The sequence below is a fragment of the Bombus impatiens genome, unplaced genomic scaffold, assembly GCF_000188095.3.
Source record: "Bombus impatiens unplaced genomic scaffold, BIMP_2.2 scf_4013, whole genome shotgun sequence".
Classification (NCBI taxonomy): Eukaryota; Metazoa; Arthropoda; class Insecta; order Hymenoptera; family Apidae; genus Bombus; species Bombus impatiens.
Genome location: NT_180432.1, coordinates 1 through 27,924, shown reverse-complemented (window position 1 = coordinate 27,924; position 27,924 = coordinate 1). Strand labels below are relative to the sequence as shown.

The 27,924-nt window shown below is 40.4% G+C and overlaps 2 long non-coding RNA genes across 3 annotated transcripts; one reads left to right on the top strand and one right to left on the bottom strand.

Annotated features, from left to right (window-relative positions):
- On the bottom strand, nt 1-26,330 carry LOC105682023. Its single transcript, XR_001102776.3, has 3 exons — nt 26,206-26,330; nt 4,442-4,447; nt 1-12 (listed from the first exon to the last, which is right to left on the bottom strand). It is a non-coding gene; the product is annotated as an uncharacterized LOC105682023 (long non-coding RNA).
- LOC100742648 lies at nt 23,821-25,806 on the top strand. 2 transcript variants are annotated; one of them, XR_001102775.3, is made up of 3 exons: nt 23,821-24,368; nt 24,481-25,396; nt 25,786-25,806. It is a non-coding gene; the product is annotated as an uncharacterized LOC100742648 (long non-coding RNA). The 2 variants fall into 2 exon arrangements; XR_004462898.1 differs by lacking the exon at nt 25,786-25,806 and having other exon boundaries at nt 24,481-25,448.
- Nucleotides 26,331-27,924: the final 1,594 nt, after the last annotated feature.

Sequence of the window (27,924 nt, the reverse complement as noted above, 5' to 3'; positions counted from 1 at the left end):
ATTATAAAAATTCTATGCATCGAAAGCGAAGCTTGGAACGTTGGAGAAATGGAAAAGCGAGTGGAACGATAGAGTGAAACGCGAGACAGATAATCGCGTGAAACGAGAAAGCGAAGCGAGGCAAATCGCGAGGACAAAAGACCGGGCCTTAGATTGAGTGCGAACTCGCTAAACAGACTGCGGCAAGTTGCCGCGTACACCTTCCTTCTATCTCGCCTTCCTGGTCTTCTCGCGTCAGGCGCATTTGCATTTGAAATCGAGATGAACCTTTGGATAAAAGGAACGCCCCGTTCCACCGTTATCTTCAAACACTCGTTTACTTGTATCGTGTGAAAGAAGGGGCCAGGAACGCTCGGTGTGGCCAGAGAACGAGAAAACACGAAGACAAAGAGGGATGAACGGCGTAGCTCGGAGACAGAGGAGACTGCGGAAATTTCGCAACTTTTCCCTGGCGCGACTATCCGCGCTGTAACTCGTACAGGTTTTCGCGAGCTCAACCTGCGCAGACTCTTCGAAGAAAGCAAGCAGACTGCACCCTATTGTTTAGCGCGGGAATGGATGCGAGCTTGGTGGAATACAAAATAGAGACGTGACCTACCTCGATCGTCGGAAGCGTCGATAGAGCCAGAGGTGATGAAATGGTGGAAGGAACGCTGCCAGATAAGAAGAAAAAAAAAGAAAAAAATAAAGAAAGAGATCGGGGGAAGAACGCGTCGTGATGACGACACTCCGACGCATAACGTAAGATTCAGCAGTGAATATCGTTGTTCGTGATCGGACGGTGGAAGATATTGAGAAGCGATTTCGTTTTATGCTTAGATATCTTTTCTCAATTTTAAAACGTTACGGTGTGTTGGAATTTCATCGATGGTGTGCACATGTACACGTATAATACTCGCATTTTTATTGTATCTTGCTTGCTGAATCTGGAAAAACGCAGGAGCTGCGTCGTTCCGAAAATCGCGGTCAACCAACTCACAGCCACGCTCCGGAATAATTTTAACCCCGCTGTTCCTCTTGTTGCTTCTTCGCGTTTACATCTTTCCACGTTTGCATTTTTTTTCACGCGTATGTTTTTTCAGATATCTTTGTTCTTGGTTATTTTTACTCGTAAAAAGTATGGTGCACGCGAAAGACGATGAAATTATATCGGACGTTGGGATCAAATATTTAAAAACTGTCTATATTCGAGCAATATTTGTTAAGATGTGGCATCAATTTCGGGTCATACGGATCGGAGGAGAACAGCTGGATTAAATACAGTTTCGCAAATGATTTCACGCACACGGTTTCGCTCCATACCCAGTTTCCTTTCATCGTGCAAACACTATTTACGGAGAATTCCATTCCACTCACATTTTCTGTTCGTTATATCGTATAAATACAATAAAGAAATGCAACGCGGTGTGTCGACGTTGAGTTTGTACGAGTCATTTTTCTCGTTAAAAACCGACATTACCCGAGCGACAATCGACGACAGTACAATTGCATATCGACAAGCGTTTCCGTGGTGCGAAAAATCATTGGATTTCAACGGAGAATCGCGGCAAACCGGAAGTTGCTTGATAGAAGCTCCAGCAACGAAACCAATAAACGGTGGAAAATAGAAAAACGCGGGAGTTCGCAAAGTACCGTGTTCGATCTTAAAACTGAATGGAACGCTGATGAAAATCGTCAGGGGTGGTGGTTGCTGAGAGTAAACCGATTCCACAGGGGAAGGTAAAAGAGCCGAGGATATAAGAAGATGAAGAAAAGGGTAGAAAGATTTGGCAACAGAGGCGCGGATAAATAAAAGCGAGAGAAAGAAACGGCATGGAGGACTGTGCCAGAGTGTACAACTACGTGTCGGGAAAGAAAATGAAGAGAGTCGAGTCTGCGCGGCTTCGTATCTGTTGTTCAAGCTACCGTAGAATCTAATGACGCGAAATTCCGGTTGCATTCGCACCGGTTTGAAGTTTTATCATTCGACTTGGCTGGAAATTTTTGAGCGATCGTTTCTCTGGCGCGCTCTGCGTGCAAACCTTCTTCCGCTCTCTTTGCTCTACCTTCTTTGCTCGTTGATGTTCTTTGACTGTTCGCTAGCCGTGATTGCTTCGTTGCGCTTGCTCTTTGCCGAGAAAGAGGAACGAAACGTCGCTGTTGGCGTAGCAGATCGAAAGGGAATGGCACGACTGACCAACTGTGGCTCAACGTTCAAATATTATAATGCTCATCGAGTGGTTTGTCGATCGAGAAACTCGCTTCAAAGCGCTGGCAAGTGTGGCGATAAATTCTGTTGATTTTAACGGCACTACCGGCAGGTAGCGATGCGAAATATCGCAAGGGAAAATAAAATTCCCCGACTATTCTGAGAGCTTTTATATGAAACGAGTTTTTTTCTCCTTGTCTGTAATAGCTTCGCTGTATTGTTGTTGACTCTAGTTCATAGAACGACGATATAAATTTCGGGCAATCGTGCGCGAAACTACAGACAGGAATCAGAATGCAGTTACAATAACGTTGTAAATTGAAAAAGAGGTCTGTGCACGAAATCGTTCGTGCTCAACATACATCCTAGAGCTGCAATCAACCGCACGGTCGTGTAACAGCGCTTTGCATGCAAGAAATTGGATCGCTGCAAAAGGTAATCTGATTCCGACCCTAAAAGAATGTCGTTAAAATCCTTTATTTCGCGCTGTCGTGCTACTAATCGCTTTATATCTAGACTCGCATCAACATGCGACTGGCAACAATTTCCTTCCTTGAAACGCGTTGATATCTTACCACTGTTTCTTCCATGCTGCCTAGTAAAACCCTTATTTTCGACACAATGCAAATGAGCAATTAACGTAATTAGTTACATGTTGCAGATGGATATACGACAAAATAGTTGTTAGCCTCTAAAAAGATATTGAAACATTATTCGAGAGATTTGTGATTTGAAAAGTCGGATAGACCATTGGAAAGAACAGTCGATCGAAAACAGTTTCTTCTGAGAGATTTTGTAACGGCAAGCATGAACATTTGTAATAATTTACTACATAAGTCGTAAGCTCTGTACTAGACTTAACTAGTAACTGTTATGGGCTGCCTTTCGATCGATTAATCTGTCGTCCGCAATTAACGAGAAACTTTTTTAATTAAATGAACCTTCACTTATAATTAATTTCCAACGTCTTACGATGAATACACGTTTTTCTCCTGTTGGTCTTCTTATTAGTTTCCGACGATTTATTTTCACGGTTCTTGATTACTTCTTAATCATTTCGCTGTGCAATTAATAATCAACTTTATAAACAGATTTTATCGTTCACCGTGAAAAGCAAGAATTTAATAATGAACAGTATGCACTTAATGCAACATTTTAATAACGTATATTTAATCTTCAGCCGATGCAACAAACATTAAACAGTTTCCAATAATTTATAGATTTATATTTCGAAATGTCTGATCAATTTCATTCATTCACCTATGCCTAGCAATGTGTGATTAAATGTAGTAAGAATCGATGCGTATCGCGTAAGTAGAACGCTGCGTCAGTGATATAAGTCAACGTCTGATCGGTCATGTCGTATACCGCATTTATCAGGCATTGCGTTTCACGTTGGTCGAACGAAAAATTCTTGGAATGGAATGAAAAGACACTCTGTATAGTTTGCAAACAATTTTTATATTCCAATATAACGTATCAAAGCTATTATAGCGTCATACTCTTCTTCGCGAAGACTCGCAAAAGATATTCACCAGCGGTTTCTTCGACGTCCTCGTCTCGCAAGAATTTCTTTTCAGCGGGAAATTTTTTAACCGTGGAAATAAATGGAAGTCAGAGACAACTAAATCTAGCGAGGAAGGCGGATGTCGCAATAAATTGTACTTCGTTCATTTTGTACCTTGGAAGCTTGTACAAAGACGTTCGTTACCTCTCTAGAAGACAGACTTTTCTTCGTTTTGTTAAATCTACGTCGATCGTTTCTAATCGTCGTAGCAAATATAACCTCACGACACAGGTTAATTTTCTCTAGCTCCTTCTCGTAGTTTGCTCTTAACTGACCTTATTCTCGAGTACATACTGTCACCTACTCCTCAGAAGTACGCGCACAGTTCCTTACGAAACTAACCAGCTCTCTGGGCTGGCGCAACACTAAATAAATCAGAATTAAACACTGGAGCTAGGAAAATATTCAAATTTCACTCCAACGTGTCTATACACTTTAGACAAATACGTTCCAAAACCGTAACAAAACGTATTTCGATAAATGTTAGATCGATTAATAAATTTATTGGCGTTTCCTTGCAAGAACACAGGGGACGTGTTATTGCTTTCGTACAAAATGCGTCGGGAAGTACTTGATTTATCCCATCCGACTGTAAATGCATATACACCTGTGTGTTTAGGAAGATAATGTTCCGAGTTGCGTCAGCGGTTCGTGAACGTTACATTTCGGTCCTTCGAGACAGACACGAAACTCTGCCCCGTTCCATTAATCATCGTGAAACCTTAAAATCTAAAATAAATATAAGTCTTCCATAAAAGATTGCAATATATATATATCTTTAGATTCTTGAAATAATTTTTACATCTCTTGAAACTTTACGTTAGTAGAAAGCCAGCGAATTTATTACTCCGTTCACTATGTAATCATCAGCGTGCAAAATAATAGAAAGAAACGGCGATATCCACCCGCAATTACGTAACAATCAGCTAATGCACAATTCATTGGAATCTCTCTCACTTTTCTCGTTACCAATATTCCATACTCGCTAAGTCCGAGCACGTTCTTCCATCCGCCAATCCTATCGCGTTGTTTCTCCCGATGAATACGAGCAACGCATTAGTCCCGGAAGGCTGCATAATTACAAATGACGAAACTATTACGAGGTTCGCTGGAACTTTTGCGCGAACCAAGAGCCGAAAGCTCGACTATTCGCCGGTGTATGTAACGTGCACAGATACAACGCGCGTACAGGTACACGTACACGTACGCTGGACGAGCAGGACCTCACGCTGACAAATTGTTATCGCGACGTTTCCAGGATAACGAAATACATAATTCAGCCAGCGTTAGTGGCGCGGAACATTCAGACGCCTCTAGGCTATTGTCGAAACGCTCGGCGCGACACGCTGCAACGAACGAAGGATTTTGTATCGTGGATTTTGTCAACGTTGCGTTGGTCGGGGGCGAATACGTCCAAAGTTTAACTGACAGCCGTTCAAGATGCGTATAGGAGATGGAAGAGGCGACGACGAGCACCAAAGCGTCCCGTCGTCAACACCAACGACGAAACCGCTCTGACACGGAATTAATTAATCATTTATTTAAGGACGGCAAAGAAGCGGCCGGTCGATGAATAAACGAGTCACCAGATTTATTAAAATATTACCGGATCGAATCGACTCTGTTGGAAATTGTTAATTTCTGTTGGAAATAGAATTTCCGATTGACCGTTGGACTGCGTTCGAAGTATCGTAGATAGAGCGAAGTTTGCTTTCGAGAGATTTAATCGATCGTTTATTTATTCAGGCAGCGATGGAAATTGGTTGGAGCGGGAAATAATATTACGCGTAGATGTTGGTCTCCCTTTGCCATTTAATGTCTTTGACATCAGAAATAGGTTGTCGCCTAAATTTCGTGCTGGATACGGTGCATCTTACAACGACGTTCGTTGTTCCCTCGAAACCGCAATGTCAGACTCGCGCAGCGTCAAATAGAATTGTCGAAAGAATTTTTAAAGAGAGGAGGGGGCCGAAGAAATCCTCGCGTCGTACGTACAACGAGAGAAAAAAAGTGGAATTCCTGTCAAACGTCAAAGCGGAAATTATTTTTCGACGTCGTCCGCTAGGATGTTTCTTCTTCGCGTGACGTAAATGTGGCGGAAAAGCTGGCACGAAAAGACGCGGAATAAAGTGAAACGGTAGCGGGATACCTCATTCTCGGAATTTTCGGAAGCATTTCCGAGAACACACGTTCGAGCTTACTCGCTTCATTCCTTCGTTCTGCTCTGTCAAATTATTCAATTCATTTCCGCGCGGCTTCCAACTAACTCGAACTCCTCCGATTGTCTCTCACCCGCCTCCCTTCTTTCTCCTCGTGACTTTCAGCCCACACTAGTGACGTCCAACTTAAATTCAGATTTGCCCTTTCATCACGGATTTCACGTTATCGCTGTTATCGGAACAATGCCGAAGAGGTTGCTTCGTGTTCCACATGGAAAATAGACCGCACATAACTAATGCATTTCGGGTTCGTTGTCCTCGCGCTGCTTCGTTTCATCGATATGTGATTTCTTTCCTTTAATACTTTAATATCCGCGATTTAATAAACGTTTCGTTATTGGAGGGATAATAAACGCGATTTTTTTTATTTTTCTTTTTTTTTAACATTTTAGCACACTATCTATTTTCTCTTAGCGTTCCGCGAACCCTTAGTTTATTTCGCAATAATATTCATGCAACGTGTAAGCGTTAGTCGAATATTTTTCTCAAGTATCTCGCTAATCGAAAATTCAGCGCTGATGATCTTTTACTGTATTATTCACAGAATTTTCAATGGATAATTTGCAAGGGATTTTCGTCCGCTTTTGTACAGTGTCTGAAACGAACAGTGCATCGCGGTGATATACCGAGGTAATAGAGTTTCACCGTGTGTGTATATTTGAAGCATGTGAACGCGAATTGAGTTTGATCGGTGATAGTAATCAATTACTCGTGAAAGTAATTAATCACGATATAATCTTTTGACAATGAAACGCACAGTCTCTTGTTTACGTACGGAAACCTCGACATTTTGTTTGAAATTCGTATTATGCGCTAAAAATACCCCTTTTATTTAATATATTCCGAGATAGTAAGGATTCATAGTGCACCGGGCGTATAACAATGAAGCAAATATTACCAGGGAGAGAATTTCTGATTGACGGTGCAGATGATATACGAGTTTCCTAACAAGATATCCTGTTGTTTCACGATGAATCGCGCAGATATTTGAATCGAAACGAGATTCCCTGGAATTTCGGTCGATGGTTGCATTCAAGGGGAACTGTAAATAGTTAGCGAGAACACGAGCGTTGTTTCCCGGAGAAAACTTAAAACGACTGCATCAGATCGAGTATAAACGAACTTTTTCCTATCGCCCATGTATACCGCGCTAATTATAGTTGACCAATAAATTCTAGTTAACCGGTCTTCCCAATTAAATTAATTATTTCTCGAGTTTTCGAACAATTGTCAAAAGGAACGAATATCTTACAGGAATATCGTGACGGAGTATGTCTGTCCTGGAATGAATAAACGAAACATACATATACATATTTCAGGTCATCGAACGTTGCAAATAAAAGGAGATCGAGGTATAGGAATTGTTTTACAGGAACGGTTAAGCAATAAAAAGAGCGAGGTAAATGGATAATTCCTCCAAGAGAGTGGTAGTTAACGGATGAAAAAAAAATTCCAATTCGAAAGATATGAAAGCGGTTTTTCGTTTGGCCCGTGTAAATAACTGCGTCTGATTTATGGAGCGCATCACAGCGTAATTTAGGATAGGCGAGCTCAGCTTCTCCGTTGGGCGTAAAATACATACCGCGGAGAGGCTGCTCCTCGAAGCATGTTCACTCATTACCGTGACTTAAGGAGAAGCGAAGCCCGGGTAAAGGCGAAATTGAGTGAAACGAGATTAAAACTCGGAACGAAATACTGTGTAAATTCATTGCTTCGGGTGTCTGGCTCGATGAAAGGAGCGACCGTTGCACGCGGAGCAAGGAATTTCTGATAGCGTTAAAATGCACGTAACGAGCGCTCTGCTAGCTTCCCGTGTACCCTTCGTTGCCTTCATACCGCTCTCCTCTTTCAGCTTTTCTCCGTTGCGCGCGCGGTTCCTTCGATTGCTCGTTTTCTTTAATCGACGGATCCCTTGCAGTGGCTCACGGCTCAACGACGAACGCCTATTTCATTCGCCGGCTGCATTTAGTTTTTTCTCCTCCCCGTCAAGCATCGACTGTTTCAGTGTAAATTACATACATCACGGATATCTTCCGCTCCATCCAGTGTCCAGAGAATCGAAATTAAAAAGGAGCAAAGATCCATACATTTACGCGAAGTATCGCGCGTTTCTTTCCACCAGGAAAGATACTCCACCGATATATCTTGATCTTTCGATACAAGTTTCGCTACTCTTTCGTCTTTAAAACGAAGCAACGATATCGTCGTTGTACGAAATGGCAACGACATTAGAAGTCGTCTATCGCTGTATGCGCGTGTCTTTTTCACATTTTTATTTCGATTACGTAAAACACGGAGGTTGCGCGAGTCTGACGTTGTTTGTGCGTAAATTAAAAATATTTGGCTCGTTGTGGCTCGCAGAGTGAACGTGGTAATTGAATCGAGCAAAGCACGGAACAAATGAAATATCCGTTTTATTTCTGTTGCGCGTGGCTGCCACGCTCTGAAAATTCCAGCAGCTTCGCTTTCTCTGCAATTATACGTATACGCGATACCTTTCTGGCAATGGAGAACACAACTTACTTGCAACGCGTGTCTCGTTATATATCATAACGGCCGTGCAAACCTACCAAAGTGAAATACGAAGTTTCGCGAAGTTCCAAATCCCGCATGGAACGCTAACTACGTGAAATGTTTTCACTTGAAGCTCGAAAAACGGCGACAAGAATGTACTTGTTTCGCTTCGAGTGTGGGTTTATCGTTTTACCGGCGAGAGAATGAAACCGAACGTTTAAAATTTACGGCGCTCTATAGTTTTTACATCGATGGGAAATTTATACTTTACGTCGAATTCGAAAATGATAGGATAAATAAATGAATAATATTTCCAATTTTTACGGGAGGGCAGTGGAGTGGTCGTGAAACTGGAAGGTGATCGATTTCGAAGCAATCACCTTTAATGTTCGTACTCGATTCACTCGGAGTAAACTGTAATGGATGTGCTCGTCGATGTCTTTTAGAACTTAACACACCACCATTGATCAATAAAGCCCAGCTGCCATTAATGTCTAACCGAAAGCATCGAAATTTTTACGCTCCGTTCCCACATTTATCGTTATTAAGTTTTTTAATCCCGCACATATCGATGTAAATAGAATTAATTTCCACGTTCGAATAAAATGCATTAAATACGAACGTAAATATAAATTGACTTCTTTCCATCAATCATTTACCAAAGTAGAACGAATAACATTTTTTTCTCTTTTAGAAACGTTCGAGTAAATTTTAATTACGCGCGAAAATCGTGTTGCGTGTTGTGTCCTTACAAGGACTTCTGTTCACGCGAAAGTAACTATATTTTGTAAATATAACACGGAAATGTAGAAGATATAAAATAAAAAAAGGAAAGAAAGAAAATAAATGTCGAAAAATTTAATACAGCGGTACTCTATTTTATATTTCTTACTATACTAACATCTTGACTAAATTTCGTCCAGCATCCTATCGATTCGAGCGCGATCGAAATAATTTCGATAAACTATTTCTATTCCTTTTGCAATTTGACAAAGGAATGTCGAAATTGCAACTTCTTTTTGCAAAGCAGCTGTAATTCGGAATATATTTCTTATTCCATTGATATAACGATTCTGTCAAAGCGTTATTTTACGGTGTGCTTTAACGTAGAAATGTACGTGTGTGAATGTATGAAGGAATAAAAGGAGCGTTAGAAGTTCGGTACGGCGGCAATTTAGAACGTCCAAAGATAATGAAATGAAACAGAAAAGGACAAGGAAATTCCTCGCATGCAGGAAGTTGAAAGAAATGAAAAAAGGACGTGAAATGGGAGAGAAGAGCAGTGTCTGTATTAAGATAAGTGAGACTGGAATGGCTATTTGAAGAATGTTATTTGGAATTCAGTTCTCGAATGCGAGTTCTCTGGATGTAAAAAATTTGTCACTATGTTTTGTTGCCTAAAAATATCTTCTTGGATCATTTGTTGCCCATTTTGACGTAAACAGCATCGTGAAAAGGAAAAATCATCCTACAGGGAATGTTCGTGAATTTACAAAAAAAATTCAAGCCTTTGGGTAACGTAGACGTATATTTATTGTAATATTTAATAATTGAAAAAAGAAACGAATATGAAACGTTACATCGTACTCAATTTATTAAAAATAGGTAATGTACGCGTACAACATGTAAAATATAAACAACACAGGGAATTCAACAACTGCGACGTGCATAGTACAATTTTAATCTCTCTGCTTCTGAGTCAAAAAACTACATATCTGACGTTTCATGTCCGAGAGGTTTAATTAACTCCGTCAAAGAGCAGCAAGATTACTATTGCAAACGATCTCTGACAATTTTCAAACTCGACAATATGAAAAATGTTGCACTTCAATCTCAAAGAATACGCCACACAATTTTCACGGTTATGTCGACAGGGGGAAAAAAAACGTCGCCGTTTGGCTGTCGCGAAATGTAGCGCCGTTTATTTTAATTGCAATAAAACGAATGGCTACTACTTCGTATTTAGATGAATAGATACCGTCGCGAATATACGCATATTCTGTTGCTGTTGCTGCTACTAAAAGTAAGATTATATCTGTCTGTTTAAAATGCGTATAAACTAGAATAATTCGAAATTATATCGGAGCGTAGCGAGTTGGAAGCAAAGTCGCGAGGTATCATCGATCTTGCCTTCAAATATTGTGCTTTAAATCCACGAGCGAATACGCTACAGAGGAAATGAATTTAGCTGAGAGAGTTAATGAACATCATATGGATCCCGGTGCACTTACAACCGCAAAATCAATTAGCAACGAATATAGCACTTGGCATCTAGGCCCTTCGTATAAAGGATCGTTCAAGGGTTATTACTAGAAGATCATAAATTGATAATATTATCTTCAGCGAGATATTCGAAGAGATGATTGCTGGCATTAACCCTGCGTTACGATCTTTGAATAATTACAGCGTGCATATTTTATTACGTATCCGTCTAATCCAATATTTCCACTGTTCGAATTTCAGAATTATCATTCATGCTCGTTCAACTTTACTTTCTTCTCTTCTTATTCTCATATACGTAGCGAGCTTCGTTCTCTCTCTCTCTCTCTCTCTCTCTCTCTCTCTCTCTCTCTCTCTCTCTCTCTCTCTCTCTCTCTCTCTCTCTCTCTCTCTCTCTCTCTCTCTCTCTCTCTCTCTCTCTCTCTCTCTCTCTCTCTCTCTCTCTCTCTCTCTCTCTCTCTCTCTCTCTTTCTCGCAATAATCAGCAAATTACTCACGAAACGATAGACGGTGCGAAATGATCGATCTCCATTCGTACGGCTTTCATGGACATATCGAGCCTAGTCCTTTCTAAGGGAAGTCGATTTATGCGCGCTTGTAATTTTCATACGGGCATTGCGCACGCCGGTAGACGACGAAAGTTGGAAAATATCGACGCGCAGACGACCGAGGGTTATCGGTGGACGAGCGAGCTGACCCTGCTGGTTCTCGTGAATTCGCTAAAAGCTCGCCACGCTACCGCTTGTAATGCCTCCCGACACCTTAGATTGATTAAGCGGCAGACGGGCCGTTGCGCGGCAGCCAGCCCGCTGCTAAATGTCTCGCATCTGTCACCGAGCTTTTCTACGTTCGAGACGAGGCGAGGTGAAACGGGGAGAGGCGTGAAGAGGCGAAGCGAAGCAGGCGAGGTTCCCGCGTGCACTTACACGCTCGCATGTCATCTCGTCGAGGACCAAATCCAACAACCGGAGGAAAACGTACTTTGGTTGCATTCGCGGCCATTCTTCAGGCTGCCTGGCCACCCTGTTCGGACTGCCAGGCACCCAAGAAAATTTTCTCGCCGAGACGTCGACGCTGTTTCGAGCGTGCTACGCGAAATTGCGGGGCAATTGCACGCCCTTAGCTGCTACACGATTCTATTACGTGTTAGCCTGCTATCCCGCGAGCTTTCGGTACCGTGAAACGCGGAATTATGTCCATTTACGTGAGACGATTCCTCAGTCGGGCTACATTATGTTTTAAAATTCGTTTTCTCCACTGGAGTGTCTTTCAAAGACTTTTAATAATAATTCCCGAACGTTTGAACGTGTCTTATTTCGTTTAAATGCCAAACGTTGTATATTTTACATATATTGTCGTTTCTAAGATTAGGTAACGGAATATTTAGAAATATTAGCTAGAACGTTGATAACATCTGCTCGCCGATATAACGCATGGAACTTGAACAGTCCTGCAGCCGAAGCCATAAGCTGCCAACCCCCGGACGTTGAGTTGGCAACATCTGTAGCCAAATTCCGAATCATTACCGCGGATGTGAGGAATTCACAACTCTGTGCTCCCAAAAGGAAATCGTTTGTAAAATCTGTCTGCATGGTAATGGTATTTCGTGTGTCTGTACGGTATAAATGTATTTTCTGTTTTCGTACGACCAATGTTAGTTTGAATCGCGTAGAATTCATTTTTTCTACGTATAAAACGTCGGAGGAAATCCAGTCGAACTAACTTTTTCTACGACTACGCGTATGAAACTTGATTAAATTTGTCAAAGCTTTAATTGCGATCTCGATTTCATTGTAAATCAGAGACGACCAGAATTTTGATCTTGAATTCCGTGAGAAGTTATTTGCTGGGTGAAAGCAGGGTAAAATGGATCGGTGCTCGCTTTTACGAGAATAATTTATACCATTCGCTCAGAGATATTTAATCTATGTTTGTAGTAAGATATCGATTAGTTTAATATAAAATAGCTTCGATAGCAAGGTAATATCTATGGCTATCACCGCTAAGTCTTCGTTTCTATGGGATTTTATCAGAGATTGAAGCGCGATTATATATTGTGAACAACGAGAAATTACACGAAGTAAAGTAGCAAAAATTTCGGAGAGTTCGTACCTCTGTGATCTAGTTAAAAATATAATTAACAAACATATAATGAACAGTTTTAGATCGATCAGCAACTTATCAAACCTATAATCTTCAATTAGGAAAAAGCATTTCGTTTTGGACTCAATTTCCAGTTAATACGTACACATCGCCGCAGTTGCCATTGGGCCAAAGTGGGAAGATGAAGAGGGCGAAGAAAAGTGAAACGGAGCAGAAAAGAATAAATTTTTCTCACGTTGAGGTCGTTTCCAATTTCGTGAATGTTTCGCCGCGTGCTGAATCGTCAAACAGCAAGCTTTAGCAGCAATTCAGTCAACGTTATTTGTCATTCTCCGGCTCTTTTTTCGTCCTTTGAATACCTCTTCCTCTGAGATCGGTTACTCGATCAAATACACGTTCGACGATTGAAAACACGGGCAAAACGAATTTTCCTCGCCGAATTCGAAATATGTATATTCGTATTATAAGAGATTGATCATTTTGATTCGATCAGTTTGTTTCCACTCTCGCCTTCTACGTACCAAATACAGAGAATTTAACACGAAAATAGAGATTCGTCCAAAGGATCTCTTTCATCGCTTTTCAACATCCTCGAGTCCGTTAATTACACAGATTTTCCTAAAACTATCGAGCCAACGTATTCAGCGATTAGGCGTTCTATAGCTGGTAAAATAGCATCCGGAAGAACAAAGCAACGAGACGATTTGCTTTCTGCTGAAACTATAACTCTACGCGGTGCGATTTCACTCGGTAACAATTCAGTTCTCTGTGAAATCAACGAAAGGGGTTATCGGGAGTCGGCTAGTGGAACGGGTTTTCAAAACTCTGCTCACTTTCTACTCGACTCGGTCATAAATTTTCATTGAAAAGTAACTTCCTAGACCAGGTTCCACGCGCTGGCTTTGCCACGGGATTACCGTGGCCCGTTTCTCTCATTGTTTTCATGACGTTACCATGATGGAAAGCAGGGCGGAGGAAGGACCGACTACGTCGAAGAATCGTCGTCTGTCCGAAGTTTCGCCAACCCCTTTCTGTCTCCCTTCGGTCGCAAGCGATTGTTCTCGAGCAGCGCCGTAGAAAGCAACCAACCTCGGTGTCTCCTTCCTTTTTCACTTAAGTAATGGCTTGCCTCTGTTGCAATTTCTGGCTAATGGAACGATATCGTAGTTTTTCTGTTGACCCGTTCCGCGAACTCGAACGCGAGCACGCAATGCGACGCACTACCGGACCACGTGGGGGGCTCTATCAGCATCGATGCTCTCGTTCGCTGTCTCTCTGTCTCTCTCTCTCTCTCTCTCGCTCTTCAGCCCGCGCACTATCCGTTTTCGAGTAATTGTTTCGTCGCGCTGTATGCAAATGTCTACGAGCGAGGCGCGCATTTAACAAATTGCGAACCGGTTGCGCAAATTTTTTACTCAAGCAGCCTGAAGGACCGGGGTCAGAGGTGTGTAGGACGTATCTGCAGGTCTTTTAATTTCACACTTTTCATCATTTCTTTCTCTAAGCTATCATCGAATAAAACGGTCGCGTTGAAATCGATTTTTCTCGTTTCTGGTTTCTGGTCCCTCTTGTTTTGTCTGATTTCAAAATAACGCTTATAGTGTCCGATCGATAAATTTTTCGTTGCTGTAGGTATGCGCAAACGCGAAGCAAATTTTTCAAGTGAATTTTTGCTACATGAAGTAATCCGTTTGTTTTTCCTCTTTTTAATTTTTTTTTTTTTTTTTTTTTTTTTTTTTTTTTTTTTTTTTTTTGAGGTAAATCCAAACACGAAATCGGAACTATAAGAGGATTTTAGTCGAGGTTTTAGTGTATTACGATGCAATAGCAGGTGCAAAATATTTGAAGTAATCGAGATTGGGATTGGTTATAAATACTACTAGGAAGATCCATATAGGTAGCGCATAGTACAGTAACTTTAGTATTTGAACGATATTAAATTTGCGATGAACAAACTTTTTACAAGTGACATTTTTCAACCGATATCGTACCGAGCTGCACGATGTATGGCAATTCACTGAAGCGAAGGTCTTCAATTTATCCGCTTCGAGATCAACTGAAACGTAAACGTCGTCGCGTACGAAACGCTAACAACCGCATCAATATTCCTGGAGAACGCGTAAACATATCGCGCGTGAATCAAACAGTTTGCAGTATATCCGCGTAGGATATCGCCAAGCGCGAGTCGTATTGGAATCTGCCTCGGTGTTCAACACAATCGTCGTCCGGGATATTAGTGTTCGTCATTGAACCGGGTTTGTACGGCGAACCGTCGCTTAAGGAACGTTAATCAGGACGATTCAGCGTGTAATTCGAATTCAGGCACATTCAATTCCGGGACGGATTGTCCGTGGCCGAAGCACCGTCCCGACGCAAACAACGGTGTGGGCGTCGGTCGATTCCTGCCGAAAATTAGAACGTCTCTTCTCCGTTGACTACGTCGTAGCTCGTGTGACGTTTATGGGATTTGTAACGTTCTGCTAGAGGCAGTATTACAAACGGTGACGTAGCATACCTATACAGCTGCTTGGTCATCCCACCTAAGCTCCTAACCCATCATCTTATATACGTTGCTCTATCCTGACAGTAGCCTCGTGTATGTACGTCTGTGACAAACCACGCGCTGATAGCCGGACAATAAATTGTTCATATCAGCGGCCGTCAGTGACGTTCTGCCTTGACGAAAGCTTCTAAGCTCTCAGTGAAACAGGTTTTAATTGTTCACGCTTGCCGTTCGTTTCGTATTTGAAGGTCTTTGAACGATCGCCAAAGATTTTAAAAATCGTCAATGGCGTTCAAAGAAAATTCGAAGCTGCGACAGAACTCGATTTGTCCGAAACTTGCCGAAGGGCAGACAGTTTATGTAATTTTAGTCCATTAAGTTTCTCTATTATTTGTTATTTTTCGTTCGCATGATACGAGCTCACGATCGGACAAATAAATTCAGCCAGCGAAGGTCCGGTTAAACGGGCATTAATTAAAACTTCGTTTCGATAAACGAAGTTCTACTGTACGTTCGTTGTAAGAGAAATGTATTATTTTATTACGATCCGCGTCAGTAATGGTCGATTTAATTGGAAATAATTTAACGAACTAATAAAGCGGTATTTTTTGTTCACTTTACGCATACGTTCATGATAAAAGAAACGACCTGTTAAATATATAATTACGAAATTTGTATTTCGAGCGTGCTTTTAATTAACGGCATAGTAGCCTGAATGGCGTAAAAATTAAAGTAGCTTACCAGCTTGTGCACGACATCATCCGGTGAAACTATTATTTAGAGCACTTTTGTACACGAAAAACACGGTTGTTCCCGGGTGGAATTATTTCTCGTTAATTTTTTAGAGGCGCTGGCCGTGGTTGTAACGAAGGGAAAATTTCTCCGCGACATTTTCACTGTACAAAAAACTACGCTGGTGTTGATCCAGAATAATTTGACACGGTCCTTTGCCGCTTCTTGTTAGCGTTTCAGGTCTCGTTTTTCTTCCATTTTCTGCTTCGTTGTCCAGAGTGTCCAGCAACCGAAGGATTTTTATATCGATAAACGACACGAAACTGGATTTTCATGAAATCGACTTCCCGCCGGAAATTGAACGATCCCTATCGATTTCCATCGTTCGCGCGCTTTAACTTTAACGTTTTCCAGTTAATTCTGTCTGCCGTGGATCGCGCCCATTCTGCCCGCGTGATTGAATAATTGCTTATTCGAGCGATCTGACGAGCATTGGATCAATTGCACGTTGCCGTATTTTCATGAAGCGTATCACGTTGTATCGTAAACGAAAGCTTGGCGATACTCTTATCCAATTAACTGGACCGTTGCATTCGTCTGGCGCGATTTTATATTTATAGAACGTTGTAGTCATGATTCATGAGAATCATGAAAATCACGCCTGATCAAGTTTACGTTAAAGGAAGGTAACAACGTGCGCTTTAACGACTTTTCTCCGTCAAAATTATCATCTAAATTTAAAACAATTTCAATGAAGCTTTTACACTTGTTTCTGCCCCTTCGTCTGTATAAAATGTATAACAAAATGTCAAGATACGAAATAACGTGGACGCGGCTAAAAATATTCTAGAAGTAACAAGAAACTTCCATTTAATATGGAAATAACTTTGAAAAGATCGATCGTATATTTTATATTTGTTATTATTATATCATTTTTTAAATTATTATTTATTATATTATGTAATCGTTGTGTCCCTTTGGAGAAGACATCCGAGTTGTTTGTTAGATTTACGATGTTCCCTCGGGCGGGTCAGCAAAGGAGAATGCAAAGGGTTAATTTGTAGAATTAACGGAATAGTCGAAGTTTCGTCTGGCACCTCAATTGCAATTGACGTATCGCAAACCCTTGGAATGTCGAACTTAGCGGTGCATCATTACCTTGAGCTTTCTCTAACTCGGATGACCTGTGCTCCTCATCCTCAGGGTGGTGTTTTCCCGGTCGTCGCCAATGTTTAAGAAGTTAACTAATTCTTCGTCTGTCAGCGCTCAGCCACTTCTCCGGCTAGGAATTTGGTGCATTCTATCCTCGTGCAAAAGGATGGAGGACGACAAACTCTAGAGACACTTAGACATAGTTGTTCAAACCCTGGAGCAGATCGCATCGAATTTCAATCGCTAAATTGTACTCGCACGCTGTCACACAAATCGCTTTGAAAGTCGCGTATCGCTAAGTTATTTTTTCTTCTTTTAGATCTCACATTGAATATCCTGCGACGAGGTAGCGATCCTCGATACTATTGTGCAAGTATGTTGCTACTTCTTCCTTCGTACGTTTTTCTTATATCTCGTTTGTAATCAACGTTCAGAGAATCTGCACAAATTGAAAGACGCGTGCCTGATCGCGATGGAAAGAATCGCGGGGGAAAGGAACGGGAATTTCTAAGTTCGATTATAGTCGGGAACGTCGCGTCGTCGCTTTGGCGAGCCTGTACAGGTTGCAATCAGGACACAAGAGAAGCTCGATTGAGATTGACTGGATTTAAGGATCATTAGTAGACGCGCAGCTACACGTAGGTAGATGAGTAAGCTGATTGAGTTTATCGGATCGGCGAATTGCCAAGCGACTCCTTCGCGAAAAGGAGTCTCTTCCATTTCCTATTCTTGCCCGTTTTACGATTAGTCCTTGCCGACCGTTTCGTTTCTCTTTTCTCTGCCGCTCCCCTCTCTTTATCCGTGTCTTCCCGATAAAAGTTCAATAATCCCGCGGACTCGATGTAATCCAGCACCGTCGATAATCCCGGCTTTCGTTAATTTATTATTCACCGGACGGTGTACCGGTCGGTCGAGCACTTTACACTTCCACTTGAATCGAGTGGAACGAATGGTCTCGCTAAATTGCATAAAGAGAGGCTACTTCGTTGTACCTTTTCTCCATTTTTATTACGATAACTTCTTCTCTCGGAGGAACAACCTCCTCCTTTCTTTCGTTCTGTCGTTTCAAGACGCCGTATTCTCGATGGTCGTTCACCTTTAATTAGTATACCTATCTCTTCGCCGATATTCCTGCAGTTATATCATCGAGTTTGTTATACGCGTGACTTCGTAGACAGAGCAAATATACGATCGTAACTTTTGATACCTTTTTTTTCTTTTTTGCAAATATGAAAGTAGTTGGATGGTCATCGTAAATTTAAAGGCAGTTTCGCTCGTACAATGTCCCGTTTGTGTGTACAGTGGTCGAACAAAGGAGATTCAATAGAACGCCGCAGAGGATTTTTTTCTTTGTGAGAATTGTTTTATAAGTTACAAATTTTGTACTTCAAACGGCCGTGCTTTCTATGCGTTTAACAAGTAGAAAAAACAAATATGAAAACACCAAGCAACGAATTTGATTTCACGTTTATGCTCGTGCAGTACTTGCGTACCGCTATGGCATCGGGGCAAGAGTCGGCTGAACAAAGAGAGTTCAAAAGCTACGTAAATATAGAATTACGGAACACGCATGAAGGGGAATTTATATCGTTTAATTACACACATTGTAATAAAATAATGTTCGTATTATTGCTTTGTACAAGCTGTTTTAATTTACTGGAAACAGTCGAGCAAATATCAGGTATTGTTGAACGAGAACGCGTTTTTCTCTTGGTACGTTCTATCAGTTACAGCAGAAATATTTTTATGACAGATATGATGGAAGCGAGCAAAAATAAATGACGTGCCGTTCCGCGCCGCACCTTATATTCTACAGCTCGAAACGAGAAGGGAAACAAAATGTTTCTTTTCGTTTCGTTTGTTACCGATCTATTCGGTTTAATTAAACTTTCAATTTCTGCACCTGTGGTGTGCTTTCGTTTCGATCCTTCCGTTTCGATCGCACGTTCGAAGCAATTAAACAATCGACATCAAATTTCCATTCAGAACATCCGGAAAAACACTTTATTATCAGCGTCGAATTAAACGAACTGGCGTTGTTACGATTATCCAATTATCCGTTCATTTTCTACTTTAGTATCAGTCGCTTTATGATGTATTCAGGTTTCACGCAACTTGACTTAACGTTGAGTATCCTTATTCAGAGGTTAACGAATCTATTAGGTTGTCCGAAAAGTTTCTTTCGCTTTATGAGGAAATAATAGACGCACAACGTTTTTTGTTTTCTATTATTTTGTCGAATTACCTACGATCCATTTTGTTCCGTTGAGATAAACACCACGATGTTTCACAGACTTGGTTTCACGTTTGTACGAAGGTGTACTGTTGTAAAAAACACGTTTGCGAATGAAAGATACTTTTCGGGCAATCTAATAGAATACGAGATACTAAGCGTCGAGAACCAATATCACGAAAATAATACTAACGATCATAGTGTCAAATGATAACAGATACCGTACGTATAGCGAGAGTAAAAAATGAGTATACACTTCGAAGGCGTGAAATTTATTAAAAAATTCTTACGCGTATGTTGCATAAATTGAAAATTCATTGAGAAGCTGTAAAGTATGAAAATAAAGTAGAAATATAAATTAACAGTAAAATAGCATAACGCAGTAATAGTAAAAGATCTTCTTTAAACATCGCCGAAAACATTTTCTTCTGCTGCCACCACTTTTCGAAATATTTGCAACGATAGATTCAAATTCTGTAAGCGGTAAATCAGAATGTTCCAAATGAAACTTCGCAAGCATCTAATCCATTCAGCTGATCTATCTAGGCCAAGAACGCAGATTTTAAGAACCCAGAACAAATCTTGCGTTGTAACGTAGACCGCCGTGGGAGTTGCGTGAACGTAATTCTCGCGAATTATATACCTCGGTCGTTTGTACGAGTACATATTTATCGGTACACGCGAGAGGATGCGAAAAGTGCTCTTTCTTTGTACGCACAATTTTTAAAACTACCTACGAAGCTCTTACGGTCTCGTAAACAAGCACAGTTATCTCACGGTTGCCTCTCTAATTTTGTCTCGCTACGTGTATGTGTACAAGCGAACCAAGCCACTGTGTGTCGCAGCTTGCGAGCGAGTATGCAGCTTGCAGAGCGACTTTATTGTTTATCGTGGAGTCTACGACGAGGGAGGGTCGCGCAATGATGGCTGTTCAGTGTTCTCCTTCTATCGCTTTTCTCCGCGTTCGTTCCCAATGCTGGAAATTGAAGAGGACGCGCTGCAAACGCATCCTCGATCCCAGGGAATTAGCTTTCACCAAGTGTTTTTGAAAGTCTCGCCAGAGAGAAGACCGTCCGTGTTTGCCATCTATTTTCTTCGTTTTTACAATATGCTTTTCAGCGTTGACGCATGAAGAAGATAGTCGTATTGTTTACCTTTTTGTAGTCGATTTCGATGTTAGAAAACATGTACGAGTCGTAGAAGTAAAAAGAGTCGATTTTTACCATCTATTTTCTTCGTTTTTACTTTACTTTGTACCTTAGCGCGTACTTTTAGATTATTCGTTATGGGTGTGAACCCGAATGCGACACGTGAACTAAAAATCTCAAAGTTATGAAGGAATATTTCATAGTAATCCATGTTACGCGCGTATGTAATGTTTCGCAACATAAAGAAGCATGTTGTACGACAATCTTTCGTTGGCATACAGCGTTGTATGAGACGAAACTAAGATTCGCAGGGAACGTGTTAAGCGGAGAAATATAATTAGAAATATAATTAGAGAGTATCAGCGATCTGATAAATTTGATTATCTTTGCTTCGTGACTCGTAAGGAAAATTTGATTGAATTTAATTCACGTCATTTAATCGTTGTAACATCAACTGCAATTGCATTCTCGCACTTAGGGGGTTATTACTATGGATATACGTCACTTAGCGAACATGTAACAATAGTAAAGTGCCGGCAGCGAACGTGAATTTGTAATTCAAATTGTCTCTTTCGTGCTCTGGCTGAGCAGTCGTGTGACGTGGAAAAGGTAAACAGCGCTGGTTGTCTGGTGAAAATGTACCTAAAGTGAGTTCTAATATAGTGAAATCCTTGATACTTTGTTTGCAACATAATGGAACAGCCGTGTAACCGAGTGCACTTGAAGCTTTTTGAAAATTTGGAACGTCCGAGCACGGAAGTCGTTTCGTGCACGAGTGGAAAATTTCGAATCCTTGAACGAAACCAAGAACCGTTTCATGTTTTTCAGCTGTACAACTTCCAACTAAGACTCAATTCCACTAAAAAGTTTCTAATACTTCAACGGAGTTAAGAATGCTTCGAAGAATTTCGTAATCCATAGCCATGTCGATGAAGAATTCCTTTGAACAAGGGAAGAAGATCGTCTTTTGATAATACGCGTTTGAATAATTAAATCTTTTGTCAGAAATTCGCCGCGAAGATGCCGCGTTTTCTTTTAGTTGTAATTTCGATCGCGTTTCTTTGTAATTCGCGATCCTATCAAAGTTAAGCCGCGTTATACAACAAATATCGATATCGTTAACGACAGCAACGTTCGAATTCTTTGGAACAACAACACTGGATTGGAAAATTCTGGCAAATTTACAGATCAGTGGTAATGGAAGGGATTGGTTATCCCCGGTTTCACCGATCGGCCAGCGTTTCATTTATGACAGTAGCCGCGCATCTGTCTGCACTGGATTTTTCGAATCGCGCGGTAGAAGCTCTTTACGAGGCTTTCGCTCGAACGGGCAATTATACTTTCGGCTACGAATGAAACGACCGCGTCAAACTGTCGGCTAGCGTCGAATTGGTTGCGTATGGCCAACGCTGAACGCCGATTTACTTGGCTGTTTTACGCGACTCCACGCATTCCAACTTAATTGGACAATTTAATGAAACGTTGGCCTCTGTCGATGCGAACAATACCTGAATTATAGCTTGTATCGTGTTAATTAAATTTTCTTACTCGCTCCACGTTTTTGACTTATCGCCGCCGTAAAATTGCCCCCGAGATGGACGATACTTTTCCATTAACATCGATGGATCAAAAGCTTTTTGATATGCATCGTTTATTTTCATTGGGAAAGAGCAATACCGATGTTCTCGAAATCAGCTGGATTAAACGTGTAGGTTCGTTTTTATGAAGAAACGAACGGATGAATTCGTAATAGTCAGTTGTATCAAAATCAGTATAAGTACAAGAGATAGTGTATAATCCTATAAACGTATAGTATAACAGATAAAAAGAAAGAAAGATAGTGTATAAATATAACAATAATCCTAGAGAGCATGTTTATACATTTGTATGGACGGATGTTACCGCAAACAGTAGTTAACCTTCTGATGTAATTTCGGCTGGGGGTTACGAGAATCGGCAATAACAAACTGTCTCGATTTCGTTTGTCTCTAGACCTTGCAAACCAAAACAGTCGTTAGTATATAAAGGCACAATAATATAGGCTAAATATAAATTTCCGTGGACTTTTTCTTGTGCCGCTACATCAGCCCAGTTTTTGTTTTCTTTTTAATTTTGTGTTTTGTTTCTTTTTATAGAGGTTGTCGCGTACATACGGTCGAACGACTTTGCTCGTTACGTCGCAAAATATTTTCATGTCGTGGTCGGACAAACGTACCTTTTTTCATGTGCCAGAATTGACGATTTCACTAAGTTGGTATCTTTTCTTTTTTATGTGACCGCGAGAATTCGCCGGTTTATGGATTTCCCTATCGTTTCGATGCGAGGTAAAGCATCGGCCACATTATCGTTTAGGCCTTTTATATATCGGATATCGGTTGTGAATTGCCCGATATAATCTACATGTCCGAATTGGCGCGGCGAACACTTGTCAAGATGTTGGTTAAACGCGTACGTGAAGGGTTTGTGGTCAGTAAAAATCACGTAATTTCTCCCTTCCACGGCAAGTAGTTCGCGATCGTATGAGCTGTATTTTGTAATATAGGGAGTCAGGGAATTTGTAACGAATCCCAGTGGTTGCCACGTGTTGTTCACACGCTGCTGCAGAACCGCTCCTATGACGTAATCGGACGCGTCTATCACGAGGCTGAACAGCTCGTCTGGTGCCGGATGCGCTAACATCGTGGCGTCAGTGAGGATGCGTTTCGACTCGCGGAAGGCGTTTTCGACTTGCTCCGACAACGTGAACGACCACGTTCGAGACGCCGCCGATTATTGAGGCTCAGCCTGGCGTGCACCGTGTCCTGGTCACGGTTTTGTCGTTCGCTGTCCGTGGCGTCCGTCGTGCTTACGTCCTTGTTGGTACTCGTCATTTTAACGCAACACGTTCACCTTTTTTTCGCTTTTGATCACGTCATGGTCACCAATTTGAGGCGTTTTAAACGTGTAGATATATTTAATAATGCAACGAGAGGATGAATTCGTAATAGTCAGTTGTATTATATCGACGAACGTTACGACAAGAAGTTAAAGGTTAAAGTTTTTATGTAACTCCGGCCGAAGGTTAGAAATAACGGCAATAACAATCTGTTCCGATTTCGTTTGCGTGTTTCGTTTCGACATTGTCAATCGAAACAATCGTTAGCATTCAAGGGCACAATAATATAGGTCTCTGTCAGATTCGAATTTTCCGTCTCTGTTTCTACTGTTTCTACGCTCATGTGCCGCTATGGTATAAATTCCAGCGACTGTCTGCGATGTTTGTCAGAGCGCGTATTGGTGTGGTCGCGAACAAGTGTGAAAGTGCTCTGGCCTAGTCATCAATTATGGACTCCGAAACAAATCCTACGTACGTGATACTTACCATCTTCGTTGTCACTTAATTAACGGTTTGTGTCATAAACAACTTTGTAGAAAGTCGCAAAAATTCACTAACTTCGTCAAGTTTCGCTGCTTCTCCGCCGAAAGTCCATTTCGATGTTTACGACATATTTCGTTTAATTCACATCGTAAGACCTAAAAACTTACCAACTTATCAACTTCGGCCGTTCGTCGCTTCTCAAGCGGGACCGAGAATCATCGAGTTACCACTTGGAGGCGCATACTTCGATAACACGAGCTGCGTCGTGTGAAGAGACTGGTTTAGCAATATCATTAGCGAAACGGAGTCGGAAATGGATCTCACAACGTTTTGGATTCTTGCCGAGCCGGATGATGTCGGAGGACTGGGTGGACTATCGACTCTGAAAGACGTTCTTAGAGCTCGAAGATGGAAACGGCAAATGGACACGGGTAAGGCTATTCCGCCGAACTAAACGGGAAGCAACCTCGGCAATCGAGCGTATGAATCCCGTTGCTTGGACGTTGTGTTAGATTGGCGCGTTAAAAAATTTGAAAATTCCAGTAAATCCGTCTTGAACGGATAAGAAGGACACGAAGCGGAAGAAGTGGCGAAGGTTTGGACGGCGAGACGGTACTAAAATTCTTCGTGCCTCGAGGGTCGTTCTTCGACGTTTGCAGTATGGCGTTGGCTCGCTCCTCAAGACCACCAGCTGTCTCCATAGGATGGAAACGAGTCTCCGGGGATCCATCGAGGCGGCTTGCCAACCAATGGAAAATATTTTCTCCTCTATCTATGTCGGGGAAAGTTTATCGTTCGTTACCAGCGAATGGTTCCACCCCGGACGTCGTTCGTTGGCACGGCTGCTTGGACGTTTGACGAGCTGTTTGTTGGTTTGATACTTCCCCGCCGGCGTCGTTGCTTCTCAAACCAGATGAAATAGCAACTTACGTATCTTTATAGGTTTGTATAGGAGTTAATCATTGTTCGCATTATGTAAATTTACTTCATTTTATTAAGGGTTAGCATAGCCTATCTACCTCAGCTATATTTTGACAAACGAGATGTATCTTTTTACAGAACGTACCGAGCTCCACAATTTATATCTCTGTAGGATCGTTTGTTAATATTTATTGTTGGTATTACGTTTTATTTCAAGGAAGAATATAAGTATCTTTCGAAACTGTAGGCTATTATCATCGGGATAACAGGGATGATATAAATCTTAAATATGTACTTCGTAGGATCCTATATTGTCAGCACAGGTTTCTGCTTTACTTGTAAATATCGCGATTTAAAACGGACGAGATTTAGACCATCGATTTCGTTTCTGGTTAAAAGTGTTTATAGACTTTCGCGAGGTCTGGTTCATCAAAGCATTTACACAGTTAATCTGTGTATTCCAGGAACGGAGCTTGCTGAGTGAGATCCGTGAATACATATAATAAACGTTGCGAACGCTACTTAGAGATTTCTGAAGGTTCGAATGCGTGGAAACTTCGATCGAATCGTTTGACCGAACGCAGTTTAATGATCAGTATTAATCACAGAAAAATAGTCATATGTACATTTTCATATATTTTCTATATTTAAATATTAGTACAAAATCTATTATTGCACACTGTTATTTATTTTATGTAGTCTTTCACAATGCACATAATTAGAAAATAATATACGTTAAAATAATACTTTGTAACATAAACATAATGCTTCTAATTATGTTGTGTGAAATGAATAAGTGTAAATATTAGAAGGTAATTATAATCTGATATGAAAGAAACACAGACGTGAACACAATTGAGGAAGGCCAATATGTCTACATATATATATATATATATATAGGTAGAATAATGATATTTTGTCTGTAAGGTTCGAAAACTTGGAAACTTTGATCGAATCGTTTGACAGAATGGAGTTTAACGGCACATATTAATCAGAGAGCTAGTCATATGTACATTTTCATATACTTTCTTTATTTAGATATTAAATAAATATAAATATAAATATTAAATATTTAAATATTAAAATAATATACGTTAAAATAATACTTTGTAACATAAACATAATGCTTCTAATTATGTTGTGTGAAATGAATAAGTGTAAATATTAGAAGGTAATTATAATCTGATATGAAAGAAACACAGACGTGAACACAATTGAGGAAGGCCAATATGTCTACATATATATATATATATATATAGGTAGAATAATGATATTTTGTCTGTAAGGTTCGAAAACTTGGAAACTTTGATCGAATCGTTTGACAGAATGGAGTTTAACGGTACGTACTAATCACAGAGCTAGTCATATGTACATTTTCATATTACTTTCTTTATTTAGATATTAGTACAAAATCTGTTATCGCGCACTGTTATTTATTTTATATAGCTTTTTACAATGCACATAATTAGAAAATAATATACGTTAAAATAATACTTTGTAACATAAATATGGTGCTTCTAATTATGTTGTGTGAAATGAATAAGTGTAAATATTAGAAGGTAATTATAATCTGATATGAAAGAAACACAGACGTGAACACAATTGAGGAAGGCCAATATGTCTACATATATATATATATATATATAGGTAGAATAATGATATTTTGTCTGTAAGGTTCGAAAACTTGGAAACTTTGATCGAATCGTTTGACAGAATGGAGTTTAACGGCACATATTAATCAGAGAGCTAGTCATATGTACATTTTCATATACTTTCTTTATTTAGATATTAAATAAATATAAATATAAATATTAAATATTTAAATATTAAAATAATATACGTTAAAATAATACTTTGTAACATAAACATAATGCTTCTAATTATGTTGTGTGAAATGAATAAGTGTAAATATTAGAAAGCAATTATAATCTGATATAAAAGAAAGAAAGAAAGAAATGAACACAATTGAGGAAAAACAATATGTCTACATATATATATATAAGTAGAATAATGATATTTTGCCTGTAAGAACATATGCTGATTTATCATTTCACACAACTAGTACTTCGTAATTTGTAGAATTATATGTCGATCGAAGTAAATTACTTACTAAATGGGTAGCTTTCAGAGTTAAAACCACGTAACGAAGTATAGGCAGGGTTTATTGTCACAGGTTTATTGTCGCGATCTTTGCTACACTTATGTCGTTGCGAACTGCATTTTTAACGGTACCTTTCTGTTCCCCCGCTTCTTTTAGATTTTCGGGTTTTGCGTTGGGAACATTTTTCTTCCAACTTCGCAACGGGCTTCGTAACTTTAAAGTCGTAATTTTCAAATCGCCGCACTCGCTTATCATTTTTTGACTGCTCGACGCGATGAGCTGCATTGATGAGCTGGTCAAAAGAAGTTATCGAGTTTCTGGAAACATTCTTCTGAATCTGTGACTTCAATAACAAATAAATTATGTCGATCTGCACTCTTTTGGGTGAGGCCGAGGAAGTTCGGCGAAAAGAGCTTGTTTTTGCGTGATAAATATTTCGGTTGAAATATACGCATCCTTTTTTACAGTCGATTTTTTACGGTCGAATGTAAGGTTTCTTTATAGGCCGAAGGTTTTCCTGGCAAAAATGTTTCTTGTAACATTCTTGAAGCTTCTAACTATACGTAAACGTCCTCTTTCACTTCGGCGCACCATGTAGCGGCTTCCTCTTCCAGTAAAAGAGATAGTTCGTGCAGAGCTGTTTCATCGTTGATTCCCTCGACATCCTTGAAGTAGTTTCTGATTCCTTTTGTTATACAGGAACTGCTCGATTTGTAAGTGGTTGATATTTCGTTGACAGCTACCATAGTTCCAATTTTTTATGCAGGAAATGTCCTTTATATACGTTTCCTTTCTCCGAAACTTCGTCGGTCAATTAAAAATTTGTGCGAACCCTAATTGAACCTTCTGTAGGCTGTTCGATTCGTTTAGATACTAGTGCAAGTACGTTCTTTGATTTGTACGTTGACGACAGTTAACAGGAAAATATTCGGACATTAGCATTATTTTCATTTGTACGTTTTGTT